We start from the raw sequence: 12,409 nt of genomic DNA on the forward strand, positions 1-12,409 counted from the left end.
GGCATCGACCTCGAAGTTCGGCACCCTCATTTTACAGATGAGTAAGCTCATCCGTAAACCCTGCAGGAGCTGGGGTTTTGCCTTGACTCCGTTACAGCTGACTGGGTAACCTTGGACATGCTGCTGTGCCTCAGTTTCCCCATGTGCAAGAGAAGCGCTTTCCCTTTCTTAGATAATCCCCAGGCATTTCCCCACTTCAAGTATTTATGGTGCCATGACAAAGGTGATACGTTGTATTTGATACATTTCTAGTTTTCAAAAAGCTTCTGACCTCACACAAAACATTCCTCTCATATTTTATGGGCTGTCCTTATATATTCTTTAAAAATTGGGCACACTGTCAATCCATAGTTATTGGCAAAATCATAACTTTTATTCACTGTTGATAGAGTAAACAGACAAAGATCTTTTCCCCATTCAGAGCATTTCTTCACTTTTTTCCCTTCCTGGTTTGTTGTTGTAGAGTTGCTTGGGGATATTAGGTTACTGACCTTTGTTTTTCTTTCTACAAGAAGCTTTCACTAAAGTATTTGGGGGAGGGGGTGGTCATATAAGAAACAATGACTCTCACATGCAAGTAATTAAATGGATGTAAGGCAAGAAAAAAGTGGCACAAATTTGAATTAATTTTCTTTCTGAAAACTTGTGGAGCCTAATCTGAAAGTTGTGTGCCAGAGTGCACAGGTTTTCTGAGAATATTACCTCTCTTTCGTTACATGGTTATATGGGTAAGTTTAGTAGCCTTGCGAGGCCTGGGCAGACAAGTTTGGCGATCTTGGCAAATAATCTAATCTGATGTTATGCACACTTTTCTACTCAACTGTAAAAATCTATTTCATTCAGATACCACCTGCTATTCTTACGGCAAGTCTTTAGAATAGAGATCCTAAATGTGTCTAAAATATGTAATATGTCTGTGATCGAAATAAATAGAGACTGGGGTGACTTAACAAACTTGCTTTTACATGTGCTGACGAGCATGTGCAGAATTCTCAAGTAGGTTATGTTAGCCTTCCCACTTTCAATGCCTTTATGGATGTGGTGTTTATATATCCTAGATTTTCCAGGGCAACCCTGGGTTGTAAATATTCTGTCCTGTTGTTCCCATAAGTAAAATCATACTTGTCAAGCTATGTGTCATGAGTTTGGGTTTGGAAAATATGGATGCCGTATGTCCATCAGAGCCTGTTTTTTTCTGGCCTGATACCTTACACTATTGCTCTACCGTGCTCTACCCCTAGCCCACTTCCCATTCTCATCTGAGGCTTGTTTCTGCTTCAGTCCACTTGCTCTCTCTGCCTCGTGTCTAGGGGGCAATGTGAAGAGTAAACTAATCTGCGCTAATGGACAAGCAGGAGAAAACGGGGTCAGGAGAATTTACACATCTAGAGTGTTCTCCCTCCTCCCAGGTAGCATAAGTGACACTCTGGAAATAGTGCCTTGGCTTTGCTTATCTGTAAGACAAAGTTGTTCTTTGGCTGGTTTGTGGGTGCAGCTTTCTTGGAGGAGACAGGACCCTCCTCATTTCACTGCAAGGTTGGCTTCCTATCCTGTCAATATCTACCCTGTCCGCCAACTTTGCATATGTGTCCCAGATATGATTAGATCCCTGTAACGGAAGGAGAGGGGTAAAAGGCCAGTGTGCCAACTTTACTTCTCTGCCCACAATTATTTCTTCTGGTATGTGTACACCGCTCACATGCTCTCTTTTATAAAGTTGGAAAGCAAAATTGTTTTATGACAATATTTGCTGAGACAGCAAGACAAATCTATGCCTCTCCATTGTTAAATCCCTGTCCCCACCCAACCCTGACTTCAAAGAAATTTTTTTTCTTTAATGAGGAGGCTAAGTTTAACATTTATAGAAAGATGTTTAGGATTATTTGAAATATTTTGTAGATTTCATGTTCATTGCCTGCCATTTTCCTTTTAGCATAACCTTGTTATTTCTGTTTATTTTATGTGATTTTATTATGTAAACATAAAGATTTCCACTAACTGTCCAAACAGCTTGCTTTTAAAATCTCTGGGCAACCACTTTTGTTTGTATCACCTTTTTTTTTTTCTTGTCTTGGTTTGGTACTTAACTGTGATAAATTTCATCTGCATTTCCTTTAACTCTTTAAAAACTAACTCCTCATTCCTCTCTGTTAAGCAGTTTACCTTTCAGAAATTCAATCAGCATTTTTCGGGCACTTTATATTATCTTAAAAAGCAACATCAGTACCTTGACTTTTCAGTGCTGAGAGCATTTGCTGAACCAGATGCTTTCAATATCATCTATTATTTTTAATCATACATGGTTAAGTCTCAAGATCAGCTTCTTCAGTTTGCGGACTATTTAGGAAACTAGAAGAGCGAGCAAGCACACGATGCCTTTAGAAACAGGATACACACTTAGTGTCATTATTATCCTAATCAATATCTGAGTAATTAATCTGCTTTATTATCAAATCCAGGCTTTCCTTGCAGTCTGTTATCAGTTTGTTGTTCCTGTTCTTTTATATCCACATTCAGCTAATTTAGTGCTGATCCTGTAGAGTCACCTGGTCTCTTCTGTTAACTGAAATCTTCTAATAATTGTATTTAACAGAGGCCTTGGTATGTATCAGATGTGTTAACTTCTAAAATCTTAACAACAAATCTGAAAGATTGGTATAATTATCCCCATTTTACAGATAGGAACGTAAGTTTAGAGTGAGTAAATCATAATTTTTCAGTCTCACAGCTAGTGAGAATGAGGCTTAAATTCAAACCAAAGTCTGTCTGACTTTAAAACCCCCATTTCTAACCACTGTGCTGTAGTACTTCCTGTTAACGATGGATAAAGTTGTCTGTTATGTAAATCAACATAGTCACTGACGATGGACTTCCTTCTTTTATACTGAAATGTCCATATATGAAAGCATTTAATATTAGCCTTGTCCGGCTTTCTTTTTTTATTTGAAAAATGCCAAAAGCACATCATATATTCATAAAATTATATAAAATAAGAGCTGAAAAGACTTCCTTATCCTTCCAAGGTCTTACACTCCTTGGTGTGTATACTTTCAAAGTTCTCCTAGGCATATCTAGAGGTGACTCCATAGATACTTCCTTTTTAATTTTTCAAAGTCTTATCTTGAGGTTTATTACCAAAATTACTGTATCTTATTGCTTTCTGCTTGCATAGGGAACATATAAAGATTTATTCCTCAGGGAAATACTGTAAAATATCTTCATTTTTTTTCTTTTTTTATAAGGATTTTGAGAGTCAGAGTCTGTAAGCTGTTAATCAGTCAGGCAAATAGTTTTAAAATATTGACTTTTTTCTCCTTATATTTGCCCATTGTGAGACCATGGGGTGAGATATTTAGTCAAATACTTAATACTTCATACCATCTTTTTCTCTAAGTGGAGGGTTGGAGATTCTTACAGACCCTTCCCTCTTTTAGATCAGAAACTTCTTTTAAAAACATATTTAATATTGGCTCTTTGATGCTCCCATCCTCTACTAAAAATGGGGGTATTTTCATAATGACCAAGTCTGGGAGGCAAGGATGAAAGGGTAAAGGAAGGGCGGTCATCACTGCAGACATTCCAGGAGCACTTCTTTGGCTCCTTTGAATCCTTCAGAGTTGGTCTTGGGTAAAACTGCATAGAAGGTAGAGCTTGCCTTTGTCCTTTTCTTAACTAGGGCATTCTCCTTTCTGCCTTTGGGCTCCAACTGAAGGCTGTAAACCTATTACATTTCCGGTTACATGCCAGGGCCTTTGTTTTCATGTCTTGTTTCTCTCTGCTGGACTATGTAAACCATGCGAGGCAGGGACCTTGTCTTTGTAACCCAGCATCTAGTTAGTTCTGAATCAATGGGTGTTAAATGAAGACAAACCCATATATGAGTGATTGGATGATGACGAATGCTGTTTGGACTCCCTAGAATAAACCACAGGGATTTTCAGTGGGGTATTAACATTAGCCTGAGAAGCAGAGTGTGCTCCTGGACAGAGCACAGGTTTGAAGTCATCACTCTCCCAAGCCCTCCACTTACCAGGAGTATGATCTTTGCTGAATTCTGAGGTTTTTGGTTTTAGCTGCTCTGTCTGTGACATGGGCATAACATCACTCATGGCCTGTGTTGCTGTCAAGATTCAACGATAAAATGATACAACCTGCCTGGTCCTCATTCAGACTACATTGACTTATTTATTTATTTATTTCAATTTTTAAAAATACTTACTGATGGTAAAGTACCCATAACATAAAATCAACTATCTTAACAGTTTTTTGTTTTTTTTTGCGGTACGCGGGCCTCTCACTGTTGTGGCCTCTCCCGTTGCGGAGCACAGGCTCCGGACGCGCAGGCTCAGCGGCCATGGCTCACGGGCCCAGCCGCTCCGCGGCATGTGGGATCCTCCCGGACCGGGGCACGAACCCGTGTCCCCTGCATCGGCAGGTGGACTCTCAACCCCAGCGCCACCAGGGAAGCCCTTAACCGTTTTTAAGTACACAGTTCAGGAGTGTTAAATACATTCACATTGTTGTGCAACCAATCTACTGAACTCTTTTCTTCTTGCAAAACTGAAACTAGATACCCATTAAACTACAACTTCCCATTCTCCCCTACCCCTGGCCCTGGGAACTACCATTCTACTTTCTGTCTTTGTGAATTTGACTAGTCAAGGCACCTCATATAAGTGGGATCTTACAGTGTTTGTCTTTTTGTGACTGGCCTACTGCACTTGGAATAATGTCTTCAAGGTTCATCCATGTCATAGTATGTGTCAGAATCTCCTTCGTTTTTAAGGCTGACTAATATTCCATTGTAAGTACATATAGACCACATTTTGTTCATCATTCATTCATCCCTGAACACTTGGGTTGCCTTCACCATTTGGCTATTATGACTAATGCTGCTATGAACTTGGGTGTATAAATATCTCTTCAAGACCCTGCTTTCAATTCTTTTGGGCATACACACTCAGAAGTGAAATTGCTGGATCACATGGAAATTCTATTTTTAATGTTTTGAGGAACTGACATGCTGTTTTCCATAGTGACTGCACCATTTTACATTCCCGCTAGTGGTGCACAAGTGTTCCAATCTCTCCACAACCTCTTCAACGCTTGTTATTTTCTCTTTTTTTGACAGTATCTAGCCTAAAGGGGTTGAAGTGGAATCTCATTGTGGTTTCACTTTGTATTCTCCTAATATTTAGTTACGTTGAGTATGTTTTTACGTGCTTTTTGGCCATTTGTATTTCTCCTGTGGCGAAATGTCTATTCAAATCTTTTGCAGACAATATAGAATTTAAATTGATAGCAATAATAATATGACTACTACTGCTATGGATGACCATTCATTAATCTGATAATTTTTATGTGGCCTCATCTGTGCCAGAGCCCACTCTAGGAATTAGAGATACAACAGAGGGAACAATAGACAAAAATTCCTCCTCTCAAGGAGCTTACGTACAAACTAAATGAGTAAAATACAGAATATGTTAGGAAATGATAAGAGTAATGGAAAAACCAAAGTGCAGAAGGAAGATAGGAATTGGGAAGGGATTGGGTTTTAGATAGGGTGGCTAGGAAAAGCTTCCCTAAGAAGGTGCAGACAGTTTTGAAGAAAGTGAGGTAGTGAGTGGTAGCAGTATCCAAGGAAAGAAATTTCTAGACAGGAAACAACCAGCACAAAGCCCCAAGGCAGAAGTATGCCTGGCGTCAGTGTCAGTGCCATTGGGCTGGCGTCCAGGGACAGGAAGGATAACAGGAGAGGAGGGCTGAGGTAGGGGTGTGTGTGTGTGTGTGCAGGTGCACACATTTGCCCAGTCAGGTAAATCCTTGGAAGATTTGCCAGATAAAATATAGATGCTCCATTAAATTTTAATTTAATTTAATTTCAGTTAAACAACACATACTTTTTAAAAGTACAAGTATGTCCCAAATATTGTATGAAACATGCTTGTACTAAACATTATTCATTTAACTGGGCCCTTATATTTTTATTTGCTAGATCTGACAATGCTCCTCGTAGGCTATTGTAATGACTAGCTTTTACTCAGGGTCAGATGGGGAGTAACACCATCTGATTTAGCTTTAACAAGGTCACTTGCTGCTGTGTTGAGAATATACCCCAGGGAAGCAATAATAGAAACAGAGAGACCAGAGAGGAGGATGTTGCATTAATCTACACAAGAGATGATAGTAGCTTGGACCAGAGTAGTAGCAGTAGAGGTGGTGATAAGGGGTCAGATTTTGAAGGTCATTATCAATTTTATACATGTGCTTCTCCTTCTAGGAATTTTAAAAGAGAATATCCAAAGCAGGCAATGTTTTGTCTAAAGGAATGACTCTTCATTCATCCAAAAAAACATTTATTTAGCATTTGTACTGTACTAGCACTGACACCATCCTAGCTGCACACGGTTAAATAAAAACCCAATCTCAGGACTCAAGGAATTTGTAGTGTAGCTGGCAGAATTCCGACTATGTGCTGTCTGGTTTAGGGGAAATACTCGAGGCAAACATGCTTGGTACCCAGAAGTCCTATCAAGTAGATGGCATCCATTATCTTATAAGAAGGGTGGCCATATAGTTTATCATCCAAACTGGGATACTTCTGAGACTGAAAGGTTGTGTTACTAATAATTACTCCAGGTAAAGAGCTGCAAATCAGCACTGCCCCAGGCGAACTCAGATCTAAGGTCTTTGTACTCTTGAGGTCCACTCCAATAGTGGTCTTGAGTACGGGTGGTGAGAAAGGGGCATAACATGTCACCGACTTGTAAACTTTTAAATGAATTCCCATGGTTTACCTATCAACCACAAGAAATAAAATATTTATTATCTAAAAAATTAGGAATAACATGCAGGCAAAATAAAGGACTATTGGCCACAGGGCAAGATGTTTGTATGTTTATCAGTTGGTTTGCCATAGATTATCTGGATGTGAATCTGTAGTTATCCTTATAACAAATGTTCCGTTCACTGTGTAGGGAAAAAGCATGGTTAAGTGAAATTTGATCTGACTTATAAAGAGTATAGAGAAAGCTCCTTATGCCTTCCTTTCTTTGGATGGTATTATTTTGGCTCGTCATGTCTTGCTTGTTGAAAAGTGCTTGTTATTCTTACTAAGTGACTTAAGGGTTTTTAGACATCACTATTATCCTTAGACCAATGAGGAAAAAGCATGTGAAGTATTTACAGCTTTATTGCAAGTTTTATGTGCTGGAAGTAAGGTATATATATCCTACCTTATGGAAGGAGTCTATTTTCTGCTACTGAATCAGGCCTGGGGGCTTTTTGGTCACTGCAGTGAGAGTGCTCATGAGTAAATGCAGATGCATTTTAGTGCATGGTAATGTGATTTTTAAAATTGTTCAAACAATCAATTTACTGTTGTCATCACATCTCTTCAGATTTTCCAGTGCAAAGTTGACACCATTGTTCTTATTAACAATTAAAAAAAAAGTTTTGGCCCTCAAGTTTCCATTATAAGGGATGCATTCTTGAAGTTATCGTTACATTAAAATTCTCACTACAAATGAAGCCAGCTAAAAATGTTTACCAACTTGAATTGAGCTCATCATGTTTTGTTTGCTGAATAGTGTTTTGTGATTTCACCAACATAAGAATGAGTCTCCAAACTATTTTTAAAAGTAGAGCTTTTACTCTAAAGAAGTGCTTGCCTCATTTTCTTCGTGCTACTCCAAACAAGATGTTGTTTATTACTTTGAAACACTATATGTAAACCCCAGGAATATGTTAAATATGATTGAAGTCTTGGCTGTCTTTAACAAATTGAAGTTTCCAGAAATTTAGCTGTGTTTAAAAACCAAAGCCATGTTTTCAGGAAAGATTTCTATTTCCAAATATGTGGTTGCCCAAACCTTTTATATTTTCATGTCAAATTCAGCTGCCAAATAACACACACTGTACCTTAGCTATAATAGCAAAACACACATAGACTTCAGATTTGAAGAAGCACTGCAAGAACAAGTATGATCATATTTCTTGAACTCGTGCTATGCATATGCATAGAAGTGTGTTTTAGCGTAAGCTCTGTAAGGCACCGGTCACTTGTACTGGTACAAATTGACATGCACAGCACAAGATTTGTACTGTGTGACAACTGATCTGGGAAAATACAGGAATTCCTAGCCAGACCAAAATAGGAGGTCAAGGAAGTCGCTTGTATAATAATAGTGGTTATCTGTTGAATGTGTGATCTGGCAGTGATATGATATTGACCATAGGCGATTATGCGTATTTCTAAACTGGTTGTGATCAAGCCCGGAGTAAGAGAAATCCCCTAGTTTGTGATAAAAGGCTATTTATTGCCCTTTTATTTCCTTCATATGCTTTACTTAATCATTTATAAAAGACAAATTAAAAGTGAATACTAATTTCATTTTGTGTTTTATTCTGTATTCTTTCCTACACGTTAGGGATATCTATTAATACATGCTCTTAATAGTTTTGGCACAAGTTCAATGTCAACGAATGAATGAGGTACTCATTTTATAGTCTTCTTAAGGGACAATAATGTGGTTCAGTGACAATGTGTCTTTATTTCTTTGGGGGCAGGGTTCTCTGATATGAGTCATAAGGGATAGAGACCTATTAGTTATTTTTTTCTCAGCTAGTGCAATGATGCAAAATTTTTGTTCCACTATAATGCATTTTCTTAGAATGGCATTATCAGGAATAGTGTATAGATTAATGCCTTAGAAACTGGTTGATCACATGGGACTTTATTTTCCTTTATCCCGTCAATGTGACTGAAAACTCATATTCTGTATTTTCATATCAATGACAATGTGATGACACAGCAAAGGAGTTATATTGGCTTGCTGCACACATCAACTGTAGTCTTCTTTTCTTTGTGGAAAAAATATGTTTATTTTGAACAGGAAAAAAGAAACTTGAGCGTTTTAAGTATCAGGAAGGCGACGTTAGAGAGGATGTTGGCTGTTGTTGGCTGTTGTTTACCTACTCCGTGGGCAGAACAAGGAGAAATGGGATCGAATTTTAGTAAGACAGGTTTCAATTAGCCATGCAGAAGCACTTACATAACACACCACAATGGGTTGCAATGGCTACCTTCTTTATTCCCAGGGACTCCTTCTGCTGTATTCACCAGGGCTCAGCACGGTGCCTGGCACAGAGAAGGTGCTCAACTAATATCAAATGAATAAAGAGAAAGAAGGAATTAGGGAGATGCTTATAAAAAACATAATAAGGTATTAATTTTAAGGTTTAACAGTGCCATTGTTTTAGAACATCTGCAAGGAAATCAAAATTGTAAATACTGAAGAATCTCCCTGGAATTTTAAAATGATAACAATATGCCATATTTACCTACACAGTTTCCATTTTTTCCTCAGACATTTTTCCTTTAAAGCAGTACAGTATAAAGGATATGGAGCTGTCATATTGGCAGTGGTGGGCTGGGAGACTTCTGGCTCCAGCACGATTCACTACTTGTGGAGAGCCAGGGCTATTAGCTGCAGTGGTTGCCTTCAAGAAGCCTCTGAAGATGGAATATTCTGGAGACGTTAAGAGGTACGCATTTTGCTATTTCTGAAGGGTTTTTCCACTGAGTGTTTTTATTTTTTTTGTGGGTGAGAGGGAATGTGGTCAGTTATATATTATTCTTTCTAACGTTCAGCTGAACCTCAAGAGAGGATTTTATTTGAAAGATGTAAAAAAAAAAGCTTCAAGCAAGGAGCCAAGTGTAGCCACCAGACACTGAGGAGTTCTGAGTGCTCAGAGAAGGTACCCCTTCCACCACATGTGGACTGCTTGTCAGAGGACCGGCCAGTGCCAGATTCCAACCAGAGAAGGCCAGTCAGCATTGCACAGTGCCCAACCCTTGGGTTGGGGTTTGGTGGCTCAGGCTCCAGGGACTTCTGTGCTAGGTTTCTGGTGCAGATGGTATCTGGGGCTGATACGGGTGGGGCCATCTCATTCATTAGGAACTGAAGGCACTCCAGAGCTTACAAGTTTCATGGGCCTAGGAAAATATTTAAGGCTTGATCACAATTATATTGGTTGCAAATTATAAGAAATACAAAATCCAGACTAATAAATACAAGCAAAATGCAGCGTTATGTCAGCTTCGAAAAGAGTATCGTCAAAATATCATTACATTTGAAAACAGTTTTTAGGTTAAACATTTCCACTCCGCAAGCCTTCTTCTATGTGCTTGATGATGGGTTGAAAATAGTTGATTATAAATTTGGCGTATCACTTGAGAAACAAAATTATAAAGATTCCTTGAAATAAAATGATAAACATTGCTTCAAAATTTTTACAGCAAAATGATTTTACTTAATGTGGAACGTGAGTATATTTTAATCTGTTTGATATAATTGCTCTCTAGAAGTAATGGTACGTGGGGTCTGCAGATCATTTAAGCAGCCTCAAATCTGGGAGACTGAATGGGAAAAAGTATGAGGTTAGGTATATTTTAAAGGGTGCTAAGAGAACATTACATAGATGCCTAGCAATATTTCCTTATAAAGTAAAGTATCCAATGAGCCCCTTGCTTTCAGTGCAATATTTTATGGCATGCAGACAGATGCGATGGATCTAATCCTTAAGTATATTCTACTTGATAGCCAACCTGGATGAGGAGAAGGTGAGAATTTGACCTCGTGTAAATAATGCTGTGCAGTGCATCTTGTGATGTGTGCTTTTATGTTAAAATGCTTAAAATTGGTTTAATCTGTACAGCCAGGACAAAGGCTCATTGTTTGCTAGTTGACCGTACTCCTTTGGCATAGCTTGTGTGTTGGGGAAGGGAGATGACAACTGCAGTTTCAGTTAGAGGAGTTGTCAGTGGATGTACAGCTCTCTCTGAAGTAGAGTTATTTCTTAGCATGCTCTGAGCTTTGCCTGATAATGTGAAATGACTATTTTAAAGTATGTTTTATTCCTTACATAACCACACTGTTTGCACATCAACAGATAAGAGTGCCCGGGTGCTTCCATTCCAGACTGCTCTTAATTATGTTTTTAACATCCTAGAAGGGCTATATTTGTAATTCAGTGAGTCCTTCAGTGCAGGCCATTAAATTTTGTTAATTAATATAGTTGTCTAGTATTTAGATAGAATAAATTACTCGTTTTTTATTTCAGTATCTTGTATTCTTAACACATGCTTCTAGCTGTGACAGACACTCAGGTGTACTTATGTAATAACAGCTTTAAGTTTCATTTTATCAATGTGCACACGTTTTGGATGTCATATTTCTACAGTGCTTTCAGCTTTCGCACCTTACTCTTTTTTCCTTTCACAGAACGCTGTGAAGTATTTGTTGCAAGTATTAGTTTCATTCTTGATAGATGAGGCAACTGAAGGCATGGACTGTTGAAACTAGTTGCAAAGCCACAGTCTTTAGTTAATCCCCAGGGAGGGGCTCTCTCCAGATTTCCAAAGGAATTCTCCCACAGCTTTTGATGAAAAAAGGCAGGATGTAGAGTTTTAGTGATTAATTCTCCAGCTCCATGCTCTTCCCTGGGTTAGCCCAATTCAAAGCGTCTTTAGGGAGAAGCTGACCCACAAGCCCCATTAGGAAGGGGCCCCGAATACTTGTCCACCTGTGTTTCCTGGGCACAAGATCATAATAATGACTAATAAGCATTTGTTGACTCAGTGAATGAGTGAATAAATGAATGGGAGTAAGGCTCCTAACAGAGGTTTGCCAATGGCACCTAACGCCCTCTGCAAAGCTCAGGAACAGTGGGCCTCTATCTGACCAATGACATGGCACAACCTGTGAGGACACCACCATCAAAATGGCTCTCTTGGCCTGGCTTTGTCCTCTCTGCCCACTTCACTCGTTCCCCTCGGGGCATCTTGAGACCTGGGTCTGGTGCAGAGGCCACCAAGTTTTGATCTGTTCCTCTGCATCAGAAGAGGTTAGGAAGCGTGAATCCTATTCAGATTGGATGAGGTAAGTGGAAGGGGGCTAAATGCCTCCCAGGTGGCGATGGGCTGGGCCTTACAACAAAGGCATAGAGGGCGTTAGCCCTAGAACTGTGTCTGTGCGGCACTTCTGACCCGCATCTGCGTGGTTCAGCGTGCCTCTGCTCCGGCACCAACCTCTCCTTCCTTCTGACCTTTCCCGGAGACAGCTAGCATGCTGTCCCCGCAAAACGGCCTTGGCTGAATTCTGCTGGGTGCAATGCTGCTGCCCTAAGGAAGGTGCAATAAACAGCCCTATGTGGTGCCTCGCACTGCGTGCTGGGAGCACATTGCTGAGGTTACTGTTCCTTGGTCTCTACCGAGCCTTCTCGAGGAGGGGCACAGGGACAAATTTCTCCATGGTCTCATAACCAGGAATAATTGCGTCTCTCCTGAGCAAATGGCTTCTTCTTTGTTTTAGGGAGACTGCAATTCATGTAATGGGTCGTGTTTCCC

At 39.5% G+C, this 12,409-nt stretch overlaps 1 protein-coding gene across 31 annotated transcripts in view; it reads left to right on the forward strand.

Moving 5' to 3' along the window:
• Positions 1-12,409, forward strand: part of LOC307187576 (uncharacterized protein) — a 791,299-nt gene that overhangs the window by 27,897 nt on the left and 750,993 nt on the right. For 30 of the 31 annotated variants that reach the window (XR_013828646.1, XR_013828647.1, XR_013828648.1 and 27 more), the window contains one exon: positions 9,369-9,546. The gene's annotated coding sequence lies outside the window, so the exon portion shown is untranslated. Of the gene's footprint in view, positions 1-663; positions 9,547-12,409 lie in introns of those variants that run through there. The other variant, XM_079923795.1, reaches the window with a different exon arrangement.

The sequence above is a fragment of the Stenella coeruleoalba genome, assembly GCF_951394435.1.
Source record: "Stenella coeruleoalba genome assembly, chromosome: 6".
Lineage (NCBI taxonomy): Eukaryota > Metazoa > Chordata > Mammalia > Artiodactyla > Delphinidae > Stenella > Stenella coeruleoalba.